Source organism: Lampetra planeri, unplaced genomic scaffold (assembly GCF_965212315.1).
Source record: "Lampetra planeri unplaced genomic scaffold, kcLamPlan1.2.h2 scaffold_178, whole genome shotgun sequence".
Taxonomy (NCBI): Eukaryota; Metazoa; Chordata; class Hyperoartia; order Petromyzontiformes; family Petromyzontidae; genus Lampetra; species Lampetra planeri.
The window spans coordinates 33,664-53,264 of NW_027614518.1; the positions used below are offsets into that span (position 1 = coordinate 33,664).

Here is a 19,601-nt window from a genome sequence, read left to right on the forward strand (position 1 = left end):
CTCTGAATCCCTAACCCTCTAAACCTTGAAACCCTAACCTTCTAAAACCCTAAATCCTTAACATTCTAAATACCAACCAATCTAAACCACTACCCTCTAAAGAACTAACCCTCTAGACCCCTAACCCTCTGAACTCATAACCTCCTAAATCCTCAACCTCTAAAACCCTAACCCTCAAACCCCTAACGTTCTAAAACCCTAAATCTGTAACCTAATCTCAATACGTTTAAACCCCAACCCTCTAAAGAACGAACCCTCTAGACACCTAACCCTTAAAACACCTATGCCCCTAAAATGCTAACCCTCTAAACACATAATCCACTACACCCGGAACCCTCTAAACCCATAAAGGTTTTTTTTGTTAGATTATGTAAATATAAACGTGTCCTTAAACCAACCACCACCTGAAACAGCCAATTAATAAAATTTGTCACATCAACAAAAAGTGCCATTTAGTGTTAGAGACTAAACCAAAAAAACCTTTATTATGGACAATATTAGTTGTGAAAGTCTACGTGTTAAACCCTCAACTCTCAAACCACTAAACCCCTAACACTGTAAATCACTAACCCTTGAAACCCCGATACCTCTAAACCCCTAAACACATACCCTTATAACCTCAACTACTAACCATCTAAACCATTCAACATCCAACAATCGAAACACAAAAACCTCTAAACACGTAACTCTCTAAACCCCTAACCCTCTAAAACCCATAAACCTCTAAACACGTAACTCTCTAAACCCTCTAAACTCAAAACGTTCTAAACTCTAACCCTCTAAACACCAAATCCTCTGAAGGACTTTCCCCTTAAGACCCCAACCGTCTAAACACCTCACCCTATTAAACCGCAACCCATAAACCCCCAACACTCTTAACTGCCTAAACCCTTAACCTTATAAACCCCAGACCGTCTAAACTTCTCAACCTGTAAAACCGTAACCCACTAAACCCCTCACCTTATAAACCCCTAATCCCCTAAATATCAAAACCTCTAAACCCATAACCTTCTAAAACTCTTCTGTGAACAGGTGTCTTTTATACAGGTAACAAGCCGAGATTAGGAGCACTCCCTTTAAGAGTGTGCTCCTAATCTCAGCTCGTTACCTGTATAAAAGACACCTGGGAGCCAGGAATCTTTCTGATTGAGAGGGGGTCAAATACTTATTTCCCTCATTAAAATGCAAATCAAGTTATAACATTTTTGACGTGCGTTTTTCTGGATTTTGTTGTTATTCTGTCTTTCACTGTTCAAATAAACCTACCATTAAAATTATAGACTGATCATTTCTTTGTCAGTGGGCAAACGTACAAAATCAGCAGGGGATCAAATACTTTTTTCCCTCACTGTATATAAATTGCATTGGCATATGTGGTCATTGACACGGTAAAACTAGTCAAGATGGTGTGGTGGTGTTGCAGTGTCAAGAAAAGTGCTTCATGGTGTTTTAAACTCTCTTCTCATTTGACAGCAATTGGAGAGTACAGCCATGTCTTTAGCTGCATGCAGTGAGGCATGGGGCGTCTGCGAGAATGCCGGCAATTCACGGAGCAAGACCAGAGGTCGAGCCATGCTGCCCACGTCTAGAGAGGTATTTGTATGCTTGAATAATAATAGTGAAAATTATTGTACAGGCAGACCTCGCTTAGCGCTCAAAATGTGTATGCTGGAGAAGTGGCCACTAATCAAATCGGCGCATAAAGGAGTTCATTAGACAATTGTATATTTGGGGATGCATTCCCAACAGCTTTAATTCTTACATGTGTAATGCGAGCGTAGGCTGGGGCTTCGCCGCCCCAGCCCCTAAGCCATCCAGGCGATACGAGCCATCGGGTAAAGGGTTCAAGGGTGGAGCCCGCGGGCGCTAGGGGGTGGTATTATCTGGAAAGTTCTTAAGGGGTGTGGTGAAGGGCAGAGTCTGGGTGACGCGGGAAGGGGATATAATGGAGAGCCGGAAGGGGCTCGAGGTCAGTTGGTGAGAGCTGGAAGCTGGACCACGTCGCGGGTCTCCGTGAGCCATCGGCCACCTGGCGACGCGGAGACGGCTCCCAGCGCGCCGTCTGCCAGCGGTGCGCGGGAGCGGGGAAGCGGGACGCCAGCTCACGCGACGCGCCGAGAGCGAGAGAATGGCGTGAGAGCGGGACTTGCCAGCTCACGCGACGCGCCGTGGAACGTCCGAGAGAGCGGAACGCGAGCTGTCCATATAACGAAGAAATAAACAGACGGAGACACAGTCGCTTCTTCTTGGTTCTTTCGGTAAAGTCACGTAGAAGGGAAATAATAAAATAATAAAAATAAAACATAATAAAATACAATTTTCACGACGTTTCGGCCACAGCGCAAGCAGCCGTCCTCAGGTGAAGAACAGGTCTGTCGGAAAGACAGCGTCTGAATGAACACAGTCGCTTGTTGTCGACCTGTATTATTGCACATGTATGAGCAATATATGAGGGCTTCATTGAGGTATTGGTAACAGCACTAATAATACAGATGCTAAAACTTCTTTTGGATAAGTAATATTTTAAAATACTTTTTTTTAAACACGCTTTAATGAAATGTACCGTATGAGTAATGGCAGAACTCCACAACTCCAGGAAGTGGCCCCGAGGCTTGCCATAATGTAAGGGACCGTGGTCAATTACAGCCTACGTAAGTTGAGCGTTGACAATTAGACCCAAGCCAAAACATAACATATAAAAAAAGATTGTTTCAAAATATATTTTTTATTTTTTTTGATAGAATATAGTATTGTCATTGATATGGCTATTTTAATACACACAATGGACTGGAAGGACAAGATTAAAGGGCTCGTATAATGCACATGCATAATGTACGTTGACTCATTATTCGCCCCCCCCCCTCCACTTTGCGCAAGAGCGTGAAGTGTGGTCACCACATCTATGCCTCTATATAAGGAACAAAACAGGTGGACTTTTCCACAAATCTGTCTGTCGCCTGATGAAGCTAGTTGTAATACTGGAAAAACATCGTACTCAGATTGTAAATGTTGTGGCTTGGCTCTCCAACACACCAGTGTGCTGTACTAGTGACAAATTGGCATGTTCTGTTTACATTACAACCCTTACTAGTTGGCTGTGTCGGGTGGTGGTGGATTTTAACGACACATATATTTACACGATCTAACAAAACAAACCTCTTATGGATGATATTCGTCGTGAAAGCCTACGTGTTAAACGGGATATACGATGTCCCCTGTGAAGCCGATGGCGTTTAATTTACGGCTCGTACATCTTAGTATTAACCAGGACGGCCTGTCGGAATAGAACCGCAAACCTCTGCAACAAGTGGCAAATGCACTACCGCTGAGCCACGTCAATTATTTTATTCATAAACTTAGGTTTCCACGGCCAGCGTTATGATGCATAGTTGATTTGTGGGCTTAATTGAGGAGTGTGTATGTTCTCCACCTGCTGTACATGGACGACTCGTAGACTGAACTCTTAGTAAGGGCTTGCGCCAGTTTATTAACACAGAGGTAACAAAACACACCAGAGGTATGTGTCCCTACACTCAGTCCTTGACGCGGACGTCAGGCTCTATCTATTCCTAGCCTGGGCTATCTCTTGGCCTCTCACTCGAGTTGGGATGGGGGCTTATCCAACACCACCCGACCGAGGAGAGCAGCACCCCACGTAATCTTAACCGGCTCTTGCAGACTTCTCTGAGCCCTACCCCTGGCTGTATCTTCGGCTCTCCTACTCGTAGAACCCGGACGGGGGATCAGCCAACACCGTCCGGTCACGAGCAGGAGAGACCTTCTTAAGATGCTCACCATCCCGGGCTCCCACAACGACCCCGCTTTCGCCACGGGGTCCCCCTTAAGTATTTCCCGTGACATGACGTCATTGCGCCTCACAGCGCTCATGATGTCATGTCGTCATACTACTCTACACATGTGTAGTGAGTGACATTGGGGATGTCACTGTATGGTGCCGGACAGCATCGTGTGTGTTGCAGAGTGATGCCGGCTCTAGCAGAGCACGGCGTGCGATGCACTGTGTTGCCTCTGAAGAAGAACTTCTGCAACTCAGTTGGACTCACTACACATGGATTTCCTCCCATAAAATAAAAAACCCCTTCCAATTGAACATGTATTGCTCATCTATCCCAATGCTGGAAATTACTTGCAAAATTACTGAATTCGGATGACAGATGCAATCATCATCCCCTCCTGCTGCCAAAAAAATGGCATGACCCTCGTTAAAAATATTCTTGAGACTTAGGATTTTCTGGGTCAGGAAGTGTAACAATAATAAAAATGTCCTTGTCCCTAACTCTTGTTTCTGTCCTCCTGACAGGTGGAGGTGAATGTGAGTGTGCGCCACATGTACCTGTACAGCCGCGAGGTGCGTGGGGTGGTGGCACGTCTCCGCGCCGAGTGTGGGTCACTGTCCGTGCACGCAGTTGCCTTGGCCCACACTCAAGGTGATCTGAACAAGGCCTTGGGACACGTTCGTAATGAGAAACAGGCAAATGTGCAAGCTTCTAGCATGCGATCGCGACGACCTACACGTGAGGTGGTAAGTCTTGAATAATAATAATTTAGTTGACAGTAATACCCCGGTTTATGTCGGGGATGCTTTCCTTAAATGTGCGACAACGAATACCGAAACGACGTAAATCAACGCAATTTTGCCACGAGGACTAAACAATGCTGAAGCCGTGTTAATGCGTGCATCTTCATCCTAGACGTATCCGCAACATTACATTCAATTACTAAAAATACTACACTCAATACTAGTTTCGGCAGTAAACGTTAAAACATTATTAGCAGTACATTATGAAAATAAAATCACTAAAATATCATGCGTAATTACTATATTGTACTCCACAGTACAGAACATTTCTTTATGCGCGATGCAAAGTAGTTTGTGTACAGGGTTAGGTGGAGGTGAAGGTTGAGAGGCGACGGTTACGAGAAAGGGCAGACGATGCTGTCAGCGACATGAGTGTGGGTTGAGGCAACGCTAGTCGGGTAGCGGTGGTGTTGATAATGAAGTGACAACGTATTTTCTAAACGATATAAAAGGGGGAGGTGTACAATCGCAAGGCTTACAGCGCAAGTCTATCACGAAGGCGCAGTACAGCACATACAGTAGTCTGCAGTAGCTACATGTTGTGATGTTGCTTTGTGGAATGCCAATTGAGGAATTTGTCGGTCATTTATGAATTTGGAAAATTTGAACCGTGACAGCAACACACATTGGCCTACTCTTATCAAACTAGCTTCTTTGCCCATCCTAGGACGGAAGCTGTAATATTTACGAAAAAAATTAGCAGAGTATAATTGTATCTTGTGTTAATTGAATGGCAGTGAATCTTGCACGAAATTATGTCATAAAACACTTCATTGCATTTCACTGTAGCACTGTATATAACTGACCTTCAATTTGTTCTAATTCACTGCTCTGATACTTTATTATTTTCTGCTTTCGGTCGCTGGGGTGCAAATAAATTGGATTGCAATACAATATCTGGAAAATCACCGAGAAATGTCTATTTAACCAAAATGTAGACGCATAAATTATACTTATCTTAGGAATAAATATAGACCCCAAATCCAATTTGTTGCCGCGTAGAATTATTTATTAGATTCATTTTAAATAAAGAAACGTGAAACTTAAAGCGAATTTGCAACAAATAATAATTCTGCTCTACCTTAATGACGTGGGTGCGGCATGTGGAGTGACGTCACGCGCGGGACACAAACTCCCTAATTAATAATCATGAGCGGATGACGTCACTGATGTGGACCACGCCACCCACCCCCTCATTAATAATCAAGAGTGGATGATGTCATTCCACATGGAGTTCCCCCCCTGATCAATAATCATGAGCGGATTCCGTCACTCCACATGGAGCTCCCACCCTTCATCAATAATCATGGAATGATGACGTCACTCATGTGGACCCTGGCCCCACCCCCTCATTAATAATCATGAGCGGGTCTTTATTTTCGATTGAATATTTCAGATTAACTGCAATACACCCGTCCTTGGACGGGCTATAGGCTACTTTTATAATAATTTAGAAGCAAAAATTAGACTTACCTTTTGTTTCAGGTGCTGAAGAAATAAATAAAGACACCAAATACACTTTGTTGCTGCGTAGAAATATTGATTTGATTACATTTCAATAAAGAAACGTCAAATTTAAAGTTAATTTGCGTAAAACAAATTATTTCCAATCAACCTGCGGGAATGTAAAAATCCACCCGCTCATGATTATGAATGAGGGGGGGGTGTCTCTTTTGCAGTGACGTCACGTACGGATTTAGCACTGCTGCGTATATTTATTTTTTACTTTCTGTAAAGAAACGTCATTTGAAGCAACTTTGCGAAAAACTATCTTTCCACTCGGCCTTCCGCGTGAGTGTAAAAATCCACCCGCTCATGATTATTTTATTATTAATGACGGGGGAGGGGGTATGTGGAGTGACGTCACGTGCATTACACACATTTCTGGGCTATTATAGTAGTAATGCCATCAGCGGGAATTGTAACGTCCACTGTGAAGCGTCACTTTCATGTAAATTGCATCATCAGAATCGCTGATTTAGATCTTTGTGTCGCGAGAAGAAAGCTCAAAGTGGTCCATGGGCGACCGGGATTTTGCTTCGGTGGCCATTGGACTTTGGAACTCTCTGTCAAAGTTGGTCAGGGAGTCTAGTTCAGTTTGGGCCTTCAGGTCCCCCCTAAAAATATTTATCTTTTAAGAAAGCATCTCGAATTTTAACTTAGCCACTTCTTACCCCCCCCCCCCATTGTAAGGCACCTTGATGTTTTATGCATGGGGTCAGTAAAAGAGAAGAAGCAGAAAGAGAAGTGTTGTGAGCTGCGGTCCTGAGTGAATGTGTGTACAGGTGAGCGTGTAGCTCGGTGAGTGAGCGTGTGGGTGATTTGCCACAGTGTAATGGTTAGCACACTGGATTTGCGATGATCCTAAGGTCACCAGTTTGTTTCTATGGCAGTTGAAACAACGGTGCAAGTCTCTCGAATTCCCCCCCCCTCCACTTGTGTAAGAACTCATCATTCATTCGTCGAAAATGTAAAAAAACAATTCAGGACCCGACTGTGACTCAGTGTGGATCTCCTGGAGTAAGTCTATTTTATTATTATAAAGAATTAAAGGGGCTGTTTGATGACACGACTAGAGAGCTGGCTTGCACTGCAGGGAACTTAATATTCAACTTGGATTCCGCAACCCTCAATGGCTATTTTAAGTTAAATTTGTGCATGTAAGACTCGCACAAACAACCATACCCAGAAACCCATAGACTCCAACAGAGACTCATACATTACTACAGACACTCAGACTCACACAGCGACCCCATACTCACATAGACCGATAGACATGCACAGAGACCCATAGCCTCACACAGAGATCCATACACTCAAAGGCCCAAAAACTCACAGAAATCCATAGATTCGCACAGATGTCAATAGAATTTGAATTTGAATATTTATTTATACTGGATGAATCTGAGCTATAACGATGTTTTCACAGACGTCCAATCGGGTGGGTCAGAAAATAACAACAAAAATACAATACAAAAACATCACAGGAAAGGTAAACAAATTGTTTCGAAATATACAAATTAAACTGAACTCTTTTTATCTTACCATAGACTCATACAAACATGTTGGACTCGCACAGAGACCTTAACCACTAAACCTCGAACAATTAAAACCCTCTAAACCCCTAACTATCTAAATCCATAACCATCTAAACCGCTAACCCTCTCAACCCATTTACCCTTACAACCCTAATCTTTAAACCCCTCGCCCTCTAAAAGCTTAAACTCTAAACCACCAAAACACTAACCATCTCAACCCCTAACCCTCTAAATTCCTATACCCCTAACCCTCAACCCCTTTACCCTTAAAACCCTAACCCACCAAAACCCTCACTCTCTAAACCCCTTATTCTTTTAACCCTAACCGTCTAAGCCATTAAAAACCAAAACTTCTAAACCCTCTGAATCCCTAACCCTCTAAGCCTTGAAACCCTAACCTTCTAAAACCCTAAATCCTTAACATTCTAAATACCAACCAATCTAAACCACTACCCTCTAAAGAACTAACCCTCGAGACCCCTAACCCTCTGAACTCATAACCTCCTAAATCCTCAACCTCTAAAACCCTAACCCTCAAACCCCTAACGTTCTAAAACCCTAAATCTGTAACCTAATCCCAACACATTTAAACCCCAACCCTCTAAAGAACGAACCCTCTAGACACCTAACCCTTAAAACACCTATGCCCCTAAAATGCTAACCCTCTAAACACATAATCCACTACACCCGGAACCCTCTAAACCCATAAAGGTTTTTTTTGTTAGATTATGTAAATATAAACGTGTCGTTAAACCAACCACCACCTGAAACAGCCAATTAGTAAAATTTGTCACATCAACAAAAAGTGCCATTTAGTGTTGGAGACTAACGAAAAAAAACTTTATTATGGACAATATTAGTTGTGAAAGTCTACGTGTTAAACCCTCAACTCTCAAACCACTAAACCTCTAACACTGTAAATCACTAACCCTTGAAACCCCGATACCTCTAAACCCCTAAACACATACCCTTATAACCTCAACTACTAACCATCTAAACCATTCAACATCCAACAATCGAAACACAAAAACCTCTAAATACGTAACTCTCTAAACCCCTAACCCTCTAAAACCCATAAACCTCTAAACACGTAACTCTCTAAACCCTCTAAACTCAAAACGTTCTAAACTCTAACCCTCTAAACACCAAATCTTCTGAAGGACTTTCCCCTTAAGACCCCAACCGTCTAAACACCTCACCCTATAAAACCGCAACCCATAAACCCCCAACACTCTTAACTGCCTAAACCCTTAACCTTCACCACCTGCGCTCCCGCGCTGCTATAACTGCGGCATCCGGGGCCACGTCGCCTCGGGGTGCCGCTTCCCTCGACAGCGGGGGACGACGCCTCGCCGGGATGCCGGCCCTCCTCCTCCTCCCAAGCTCTACCGACATGACCCGGCGAGTCGCGGCACCCCACATGTTTGGCCAAAGCACACACCCGTTACACATGTACACACCGCAACGAACGGGGGGCCAACATTGCACACCGTGGGGCCAACACGAACCACTATGGGGACCGAATTCGAACCCGCCCAGTGGTCCGTGTTGGCCCATCGCGTTCTAGCTGCGCCGTCGGGGTCGTCGGCCGTAGTAGGGTATATTGACGGGGTCGAAGTGCGTATCCTCGTCGATACAGGTGCGTCGGCAACCATCATTTCGGAACTAAAATACAACATTCTCCCTGTCCAAAGTCGTCCCTTGCTACCGGTTAATGTGCCATTCTACGCTGCTAACGGGGGCTCACTGGGTATCATGGGGCAGATTCGCGCGCAAATTTCGATCGGTGATATTAAATTGTCCGGCCCTATTTTTGTGTCCTCCTCGCTGGCGGTTCCGTGCCTGCTGGGGACGGATTTCTTGGGCAAAATGCCGATTCGGATTATGATTAATCAGGGTTGCATTGAACTCCCGTCTGGACGGCGGATGGCGTTTTTGCCTTCCCCTACTACGGATCGCTCGGCGCTCGCGACGGTACCCGCGTTTGTAGTTCAGACGGTTCGCGTGCCGCCGGGGGCACAAATGTTGGTGCCCCTAAAGCTTCGTAGGCCCTTCGCTAAGGGTGTTGGGGACCAGGGTGTCCTGCTCGGGCCATCTAGGGCTGGGGTTAGCGGGCCGCATTTGATTCCCGCTCAGACCATTGTAAGGGGGGACCGGGACCCCTTCATCGCGGTCCTCAATGTGGGGTCGCAGGCCGTGGTAATTCCCCAAGGGACCGTGCTTGCTCACGCAACGCCGGTGCCCTGTGAGGAGTCTGTCGCAAATCACGTGCACGCTGCCACTCTGCCGACTCCACATTCGGACACCGATGAAGGGTGGCTTCAGGCGCTTTGTGCGGGATCGACGGACCTGTCGGATGTAGAGCGTCAAAAACTTAGGACACTATTGCGCGAATTCGCCGATGTGTTTAGTCAAAACAAATTCGATCTGGGCTGCACCCATTTGCTGCGTCACCATATTGATACTGGTGACAGCGCGCCCATACGCCAAAATCCCTTCCGGCTGAGTCCCGCCGAGAAGGACCATGTCAAATCGGCTGTTGATGACATGTTAGCCGCCGATATCATTTCTCCCTCTACCAGCCCGTGGGGAGCACCGATCGTTCTGGTAAAGAAACAGGATGGATCGTTGCGGTTTTGCGTCGATTTTCGCCGCCTCAACAAAATTTTCGTTGCTGACGCATACCCGCTTCCCCGTATTGATGAATCGCTCGACGCCTTGGCGGGGGCGCGATTCTTCTCCACATTGGATTTGCTTTCGGGATTCTGGCAGCTTCCTCTGGACGATGAATCTAAGCCTAAAACCGCATTCCGTACGCCACATGGTCTCTTCCAATTTAACCGGTTGCCGATGGGATTACACTCGGCGCCGGCGACTTTCCAGCGATTGATGGAATTGGTTTTGGCTGGATTGCAGTGGGATTCGTGTTTAATCTATTTGGACGACGTTATCGTCTTTAGCAGAACATTTGACGAGCATCTCCAGAGGTTGCGGGCCGTTTTCTTCAAAATGCGGGCTGCTAATTTGAAATTTAAACCCCAAAAGTGTCATTTGTTGCGCGAATCGGTACGTTATTTGGGGCACATCGTAGGGCGCTCGGGTATTGCTACCGATCCCGCCAAAACGCAGTGCGTCAGCTCCTGGCCGACTCCCACCTCGGTGGGAGAGGTCAGGAGCTTTGTTGGTTTCGCGTCATACTACCGACGCTTTGTCGCGGACTTTGCCACCATTGCTAAACCCCTGCACGCTTTGACGTCAAAGGGGGTCCGTTTCCATTGGGGACAGGAGGAGGAGGCTGCGTTCCGCTCACTTCGGGACGCTCTGGTTAATGCCCCTCCCCTGGTTTATCCCGATTTTTCAAAACCCTTTGTGCTCGATACTGACGCGAGCAATACAGGTATTGGGGGCGTGCTGTCCCAGGTGGTCGAGGGCGTCGAACGGGTGGTCGCGTACGGTAGCCGAGTGTTGTCTCCAGCGGAGCAACGATATTGTGTCACGCGTCGGGAACTGCTGGCAATTGTCTACTTCATCCAGCAGTACCGGCCGTATCTGTACGGACAGTGTTTCACCGTCCGTACAGACCATGCAGCGCTACAGTACGCCCTGCGAGTCCAACAACCATCGGGACAATTGTCTCGATGGCTGGAGGTTCTCCAGGATTTTGATTTTCAGACCACGTACCGTAAGGGCGTTCGCCACACCAACGCGGACGCCCTGTCACGCATGCCGACCACCCCCGAATGCGCATGCCTCCTGGGGTCGGGTCGGTGCAGGCATCCTGCTGAATTGCCTGTCCCGGTCTTGGCGGCTGCTGATGACGCAGCATCAATGACTAATTCTATCGCACAACAGGGTTCTGATTCCCTGTTGGGGTTGCCTGCTACGGAATGGGGCCGGTTGCAAATGGAAGATACTTCCCTCCTTGCGTTGCGCCGCCGCGTCAGGGACCGGGGGCGGGGGAGGGGTGATGCCGACGCATGGGAAATGCTCGGTGGGTTGTTAATGCATTGGGACGGGAAATCCCATCGCCACCGGCTGGTGGTCCCTTCGGGGTTACGGGGTAGGGTGGTGTGGGCCGCTCACGAGCGCCTCCTCCACCTGGGTACCCAAAAGACCCTGGCCTTGCTCCAACTTGATTTCTTTTGGCCGGGCATGACAAGGGATGTCGGGGATCTATTAGGATCGTGCCCTAGATGTGCGCAGCGCAAACCACCAGCGAAGGAGTCGAACCCGCCCCTGCAATCTATCAGGGTTTCCCGGGTGAACGAACTCGTCGCGCTGGACATTCTAGGACCGTTCCCCGCCACCCCTAGGGGAAATAGGTATTTGCTAACCGGGGTTGAATATTTCACGCGCTGGCCTATGGCCTGGCCCCTGGCCAACCAGTCGGCGGCAGCCATCGTGGAGGCCTTTGTCCAGGGATACGTCCTTGACAAAGGTGCTCCCGAGAGGCTGCTGACCGACCAGGGTAAACATTTTTCAAGCAAATTGCTCAAACAGGTCTGTGAGATCCTTGGCACTAAAAAGATTCGCACCTCTCCATATCACCCACAAACCGACGGGATGGTCGAGCGGTTGCATCGTACCATCACGTCGATGTTGTCGCAGCACGTTTCTGACTCACAGACGGATTGGGATTTGAAAATTCAGGGGGTCCTGTCAGCATACCGGTTGGCCCCCCATGCTGCGACGGGATTTTCCCCCTTTTTCCTTATGTATGGCCGCGAACCGGAGCCACCTGTTCAGGCCCAACTGCAGATCCCGGCGCCGCAGGGAAAAACTCAATTGGCCGAACATGTTAAATTCAACCTGTAAAAATTAACGGAGGCTCGGGATGCTGCCATGCAGAATTCTGCCAGGCGGCAGAGGGCTAATGAGCGCCTCAGAATGGGTCGCGCGCATGTGATACAGTGGAAGCCGGGGGACAGGGCATGGTTGCACTGTCCCCAGGTACCGCTCGCGTCCTCCTCTAAACTGCTGCGACCGTGGCGGGGTCCCGTCGAGGTGGTTGAGGTCCTGAGACCTCAGTGCGTGCGCATTCAATGGGGGAGGCGCCGGTGGTTTGTACACCCCGCCAGGCTAAAACCCTTCGTTGCGGTGCGAGATCCCACTACACACGCGCGTGGCCAAGCATGTGGGGGGGCGTCCGACTCAGAGGGGTCTTCTCCGTTGCTCCCGTCTAACGTGCTGCCGGCTGTCCCACCCCCAGGTGCACCGGGAGTGACGGGCTCACGCCCGACGACCCCCGCAGGTGATGCTGAGGGTCTTGCGACGTCGGCAACAGACTCGCTCTGTGATGAACACCTGCCGGCCGACGGCCTGCCGGCCGCGCCTGTCCCGTGTGACGGGCCTGCCGGCCGCGCCTGTCCCGTGTGACGGGCCTGCGGCGAGGACGCGCGCAAAAATGCGCAAACTCTTGTGAAAAAAAAAGAGAAGAAAAATGTTTTTTTTTTTGCGTCTTTTGTGGCTTCTCTTTCCGGTGTACATTCGCATGTTGTGCTCACGGTGTGGGGCGTCCGCGCTGTGTTCCCGGCACGTGCCGCGCTGCGTTGTACGATTATTGGGTGTGTGTTGTGTGTGTTGTGTGTGTTGTGTGTGTTCTGTGGGGGGGCTGGGGGGGGGACTCCAGGTAAAGAAACACGTGTATATACGCTCGTCCTACGGTTTTCGTATTTATTCGCGGGGGGGGGGGGGTTCGTCGGGTTATTTTTTTTCCTCCTTCCTGTTGTTCTTCTCGTTGCGTTATTGTTGAAAAAAATGAGGCACACGCTGGGGAATCGAGGGCTGAATAAACTTTTATTGTCGATGTTGCAGCCGGGACGGCTGCGAGCTGTACAGGGGGGGGTGATGTAGGGGTCTTACGGAGGAAATATGTGTCGAGCTGATATGTATGGGATCCTACAGGAAACTAGCACAGTGGGCGGGGCTACGTCAGTGCACGGGCAGGTGCCCTCTACGACGTCCGCGCTTCGGACGTTACGATCCCCCGGGGCCCCACCCCTCAGGGAGGGGGATGTATAAAAGGGGAATGTATCGGGGGGCTGGAGAGAGTTGGGTTAGCTAAGAAGAGAAGACGGAAGACGTCCGAGATAGAGCCCTGGTCTCCCCCTGGTACGCCGTCCTTGTCAGGACCGCGCAGGCTCGAGCCAGTGGCGTGGTGCCAGAGCCAGAGCCAGTGTTGGTCTGGACTCTGAGTACCGGGCCCGACTGACCAGTGTCGGGCCAAGATAGCCTCCCCTAGTCCACGAGAGGAGGACTCTGAGGCAGGCTAGGGTTAGCTAGGAGGTGTGTCCTCAGATAGACGGGTGAGGGGGCCAATACCCCCTCAAGTGTGTATGTCACAACGTTTGCTGTAATAAACCTCAGTGTGCCTCAACCCCGGGTGTCGACCTGTATTCGACGGTACTACAAACGTACAAAATCAGCAGGGGATCAAATACTTTTTTCCCTCACTGTAAACCCAAAACCCTATAAACTCCTAACCCTCTAAACCCCTTTACCCTCTAAACTCCTTTACCCTTAAACCCCTTTACCCTGAAAACCCTAACCCTCTAAACCCCTATACCCCAAATAGCCTAATCCTCTAAACACCTAACCCTCTAAACCCCAACCCTCTAAACCCCTAACTCTCGAATCCCCTCAACCCCTAAACCCTATAACCCTCGAAATCCCTAAACCTCTAAACCCCTTATCCCTGAAATAACCCAAAACCTCTAAACCCTTAACTTTATAAATCCCTAACCCTCTAAACCCCTAACCCTTTGTGTGGAATGTGCTGGGGGTGGAATCATGGGGTGGGTGGGTGCAGGGTGTGTGTGGTGTGCGTTGGGTGGTGGGTATCACAGGGGGGTGAATGGATGCAGGGTGTGTGTGGTGGGTATGGTGATAGTGGTCGTGGTTCACAACGATCCGTGACCACCACCACCACCTCTACTGTGTGGTGGACCGGCCACCACACAGCAGCACGCGTCGGAGGAGTGAACGGATGGTTCTCCCTATGCGGGCCAGACTCCCTCGCTTCCTCTTCTCCTCCTGCATCACCATCACCTGATCCTCTTTCCTTGTCATCTCCTTCTCCACCATCTTCTCCACCAATGTCTCCTCCACCTGCACCACCATCTCCTCCTCCTGCTCCTTCGTCCATACCTCCTCTGTCTCCCCCCTTATCTCTTCTTCCTGCACCACCAGCTCCTCCACCAGGGTCTCCTCCTCCTGCACCACCAGCTCCTCCACCAGGGTCTCCTCCTCCTGCACCACCAGCTCCTCCACCAGGGTCTCCTCCTCCTGCACCAACAGCTCCTCCACCAGGGTCTCCTCCTCCTGCACCACCAGCTCCTCCACCAGGGTCTCCTTCTCCTGCACCAACAGCTCCTCCACCAGGGTCTCCTCCTCCTGCACCACCAGCTCCTCCACCAGGGTCTCCTCCTGCACCAACAGCTCCTCCACCGGAGTCTCCTCCTCCTGCACCAACAGCTCCTCCACCCGGGTCTCCTCCTGCACCAACAGCTCCTCCACCAGGGTCTCCTCCTCCTGCACCACCAGCTCCTCCACCAGGGTCTCCTCCTGCACCAACAGCTCCTCCACCAGGGTCTCCTCCTCCTGCACCAACAGCTCCTCCACCAGGGTCTCCTCCTGCACCAACAGCTCCTCCACCAGGGTCTCCTCCTCCTGCACCACCAGCTCTTCCACCAGGGTCTCCTCCTCCTGCACCACCAGCTCCTCCACCAGGGTCTCCTCCTCCTGCACCACCAGCTCCTTCACCAGGGTCTCCTCCTCCTGCACCAACAGCTCCTCCACCAGGGTCTCCTCCTCCTGCACCAACAGCTCCTCCACCAGGGTCTCCTCCTCCTGCACCACCAGCTCCTCCACCAGGGTCTCCTCCTGCACCAACAGCTCCTCCACCGGAGTCTCCTCTTCCTCCACAACAACCGTCAGCCATTTAGAGGCCTGGGCGAGCGCGGAGGATGGGGGCAGCGCCGGCTCCGCTCTGTTAAGAGATGCGCACGACACCGTTCCAACTTCCTGCTACAGCAGAGATCGCACTCCCCCCCCCCCACCATCGTGCGGAGATAGATTAACCAGGATAATAACGATGCTGCAGTAACACAGCATACCTTTGCCCATCGTGGGTCTGGTTACAAAATGGGCATTAGTCTTGCGATATCACACTGGATGAAAGGCTACATGGCAAAGATATGGCTGCTTCATTATTTGTCCTCACCCAGAAACCAATTATGAAAATACATCCGTATATAACCGAATGTACACGTGGGGTTTGAACTGTACATGTGTTCGTTTGCAGGCGGCAGGGCTGGAACTCACAGAGGGACCTGGGTTTGATGCCCAAACTTGGGCCACTTTCTCCGTGTGGAATGTGGAGTGTGTTCTACCCCCCCCCGTTTTATCCTGCATTGGTTTCCAAAATCAGAATAAATAATTTAGACTGGATGAAGAGGAATCCGATAAGCTATGAAGCTCTTCTTTCACAGATATGCAGTCGAGGCACAGGGTCAGCAAGTTACAACAACAAACAAAAGAAAATGAGTGCAAAGTGTAAAAATGTAAGCAAGTCACAAAATAACTGAGCATATAAGCACAAAGTACGTAAAATCCTGCCAGTTTTTCAACACTAAATACAAATTTAGGGGTTGTTACGGGAAGAAAGGCGGACAAACACAAGGGTGTTTGGACCCACACACGGGTGTCTACATCCACGTCCGCATCGGTTAACCCTGGGGGGGCATGGGGGCGTTGTGATCCCCCATAGCCCCACCCCTCGGAGAGGATTCTTATAAAAGGCGGGGAGCCAGAGAGCTCGGGTCCAGTGTGTGAGAAGCTTACCAGGGAAGACTGAAGACCGGCAGAATAGGCCCTGGAACACCCCTGGCTCGCTGTCCTTGTCAGGGCCGAGCAGGGCAAGCCAGTGGCGCGGCCCCAAGAGCTACAGGACCGCTGCTCTTGTAAGAGCACGGCCTGGTTAGCTGGGTGCCGGGATCCGTGCTTGACCAGGGCCGGATCAGATAGCCTCCCCTAGCACTCATAGCGGAGGACTGGGAATAGGAGAAGTCAGGGGATAGTGCTAGGGGTGTTTCCCATTGAGTACGGGTGAAGGGGCCGTTACCCCTTCAAGTAATGTTACCGCCTTTTGGTTAAATAAAAGAGTGTGCCTCAACTACGTCGTCTGTCTCCCTGATAACTCACTACACTTGTATAAGTGTAGTGTATCGTGTTTTGTATCGTGTCGTGTATAGTGTAGTGTGTAGGTTAAACGTTGAGTTTTATAAGGGCACCACGGGGTGACCAGCCCCTCCCCACCCAGCCCCACCCCTCCCACCCGCCACCCAGCCCCACCCTCCCCACCCAGCCCCTCCCCTCCTCCCCCAGCCCCTCCCCACCCTCCCCTCCCTCAGCCCCTCCCCACCCTCCCATCTCCACCCAGCCCCACCCCTCCCACCCCCACCCTCCCCTCCCCATATGCACGACAGACAAATAATCCCTGGTGGGCAGTGTGGAATCTTGTTCCTACCGGTATAACAGTGGGAAATATCTGAACCGGTCCTGGGCCTCCCCTTGATCGACTCAACCTCAAATGAGTACCTGATACAGTGGGTACACATCACCACGAGGGAGACAAATGCGTGGTGTTGGCTACCCACTCCCCTGTGTACTGTGCCAGTCCTCTGTAGGTCCTCACTAACACCACTTGCCTCAAAAATCTGTTAAGGCTATGAGGGGGATCTTTGTCTTTGTACAGTGGCATTGGCTACGTATAAACTGATACTTTGAACGGAGTTTATAATACAGCATGGCCTATGTGTAACGCATCATATACCGTGAACACAGTACCGTGAAAGTGTGTGCCGTATAATACAGAGTATGTGTAAAGGAGCATAGCCTGTGCACGTACTGCAGCGTTACTTTGAACTGAAACGTGGCATGGCCGTTATGTGTAGAACAGCATTTCTTGTGTATATGTAGTGGGTTCCCACAGAGACTGGAGACGTTGCTTAGAGGCAACACGGTTTATTTAAATCTTATAACAGAAGCCCCTTTTACTCCCACTACTTGGGGAGGCCTCTGGGCTAACGTGCCGGGCTAACGTGCCCTATCACTGGGGCTACGGGCTCTGAGTCCTCCGACTAAGGGTGGCCTAGGGGAGGCTATGCTGACCCGACCCAGCCAAGGCGCGGGTCTCGACCACTGGTCCGTGCTCGGCCCCGGCCCATAAAAGGACGTCGGGTCCCAGGGTCCCAGGGTCCCAGGGTCCCAGGGTCCCAGGGTCCCAGGGTCCCAGGGTCCCAGGGTCCCAGGGTCCCAGGGTCCCAGGGTCCCAGGGTCCCAGGGTCCCAGGGTCCCAGGGTCCCAGGGTCCCAGGGTCCCAGGGTCCCAGGGTCCCAGGGTCCCAGGGTCCCAGGGTCCCAGGGTCCCAGGGTCCCAGTCTAGCCGGTCTTCAGTCTTCGTCTTCAGAGCACTGCCTCGGGCCGTCCTGGGGTCCGTCTTTTATACCCACTTCGGGGACTCTCCACCCCCGGTACCGCCCCCTTTCTGGAACCTTCCAGGTGGCTCTGGAATAACCCCCCAACCCAGAGGCGTAGCTAGGATATTTTGCGCCCGGGGACGAACTATAAAATTGGCGCCCCCCCCCCCGTTTAATCACATTTTCCTATTACATCGAATAAGGAATAACAATTTAAATTTTAATGAAACATTGTATTTAAAGAAGCAAATTTATAGAAATTATATTACATGGCTCACTACAGTCACTGTCGCAAACTGGTCAATCACGTAATCAACATCTGTTTTTTTCCAATGTTTCTCTTTCAACGCTAAGAAGAGCAAGATCGCTGAGACGATCTTGTCCCATTGAAGCATGCAAATACGACAAAATAAGTTTCAATTTGCTGAACGACCGCTCACAGCTTGCAATTGAAACTGCTATTGTTAATAACATTTGCAGTGAAATTCGCAAATTCGGAAATATGTCGTCTCCATAAAACACAATAAAACCAAGAAGATCCAAAGGAGTTTCTGGTAGAACTTCATTCCGGTTACTGAGCAGCATTTTGCAATCTCCAATTTCTGTGAAAAGTTCGTGGCCATTGATGTCGGTGTCATATAAATTTTCAAAATCTTTGCAATTTCGACGAATTGCATCGACATCTGTGTTGGATAGAAGAGTTTTGACGTCCAGCAGAAATCAAAATTTTGTGTTCAGGTCTTTTAGTCGTAAAAACCGTGTTGACATCTGTTGAAGTCGATAAAATACGCTCTTCATAACGCGCACAATTTCTTCTTCTGCTGAATGTCCTGCATGTCTTGCCAGTTCTCCTGGCATCTTCCGACGTCGCCTAATTCTTCTGTCCACATCGATCCCCCAGGCTGTGCATCTTGTTTTGGCGTTTTCTACAGCAACTTGGCTCAAATCATCACGAAGCTTGATAAATTCATGCTCCAAAGATTCAACATCAGTTGCTGCTTCCTTGAAATTCATAGTAGGATCCTGTAAGCGCTTCTGAACACGATCAATTTTTCCAAGAATGACATTCCAGAAATGTAATAAACTATGAAGTTAAAATGTAATACTCATGCCTGTAACTGTTCTACATCACTTCTGGTTTCAGGCGTCATAGTTACGTCCTCCGATAATTTGTCTAGCAGCCCTACTAGTTCATCCAGTCCTTCAAGATAGCTTTAACAGCTTCTTATCGTGCACTCCTGCGTGTTTCAGGCTCCAGCTTCACTGTGATGGGCACAGCTTTTTTTTAACTCTTCCCAACGAATTGTTGAACGAGAGAAAAACAAATATATACTTTCAACTGTTCCAAAAATGTGACAAGTGGATCCTGTTTAACTGAGTGTACTCCTGCTAAGTTTAAACTGTGGTTGTCACAGTTGACAAACAATGCTCTGTGATTTTTGTCACATATTCGTTGTTGAAGGCCGGATATATGCCCAGTCATCAC

At 49.4% G+C, this 19,601-nt stretch overlaps 1 long non-coding RNA gene across 1 annotated transcript in view; it reads left to right on the top strand.

Moving 5' to 3' along the window:
- Positions 1-4,635, top strand: part of LOC144739902 (uncharacterized) — a 34,106-nt gene extending 29,471 nt beyond the window's left edge. Inside the window, exons 4-5 of the long non-coding RNA XR_013589538.1 lie at positions 1,474-1,593; positions 4,322-4,635. This is a non-coding gene — a long non-coding RNA (uncharacterized LOC144739902). The remainder of the gene's footprint in view (positions 1-1,473; positions 1,594-4,321) is intronic.
- The last annotated feature ends 14,966 nt before the right edge of the window (positions 4,636-19,601 follow it).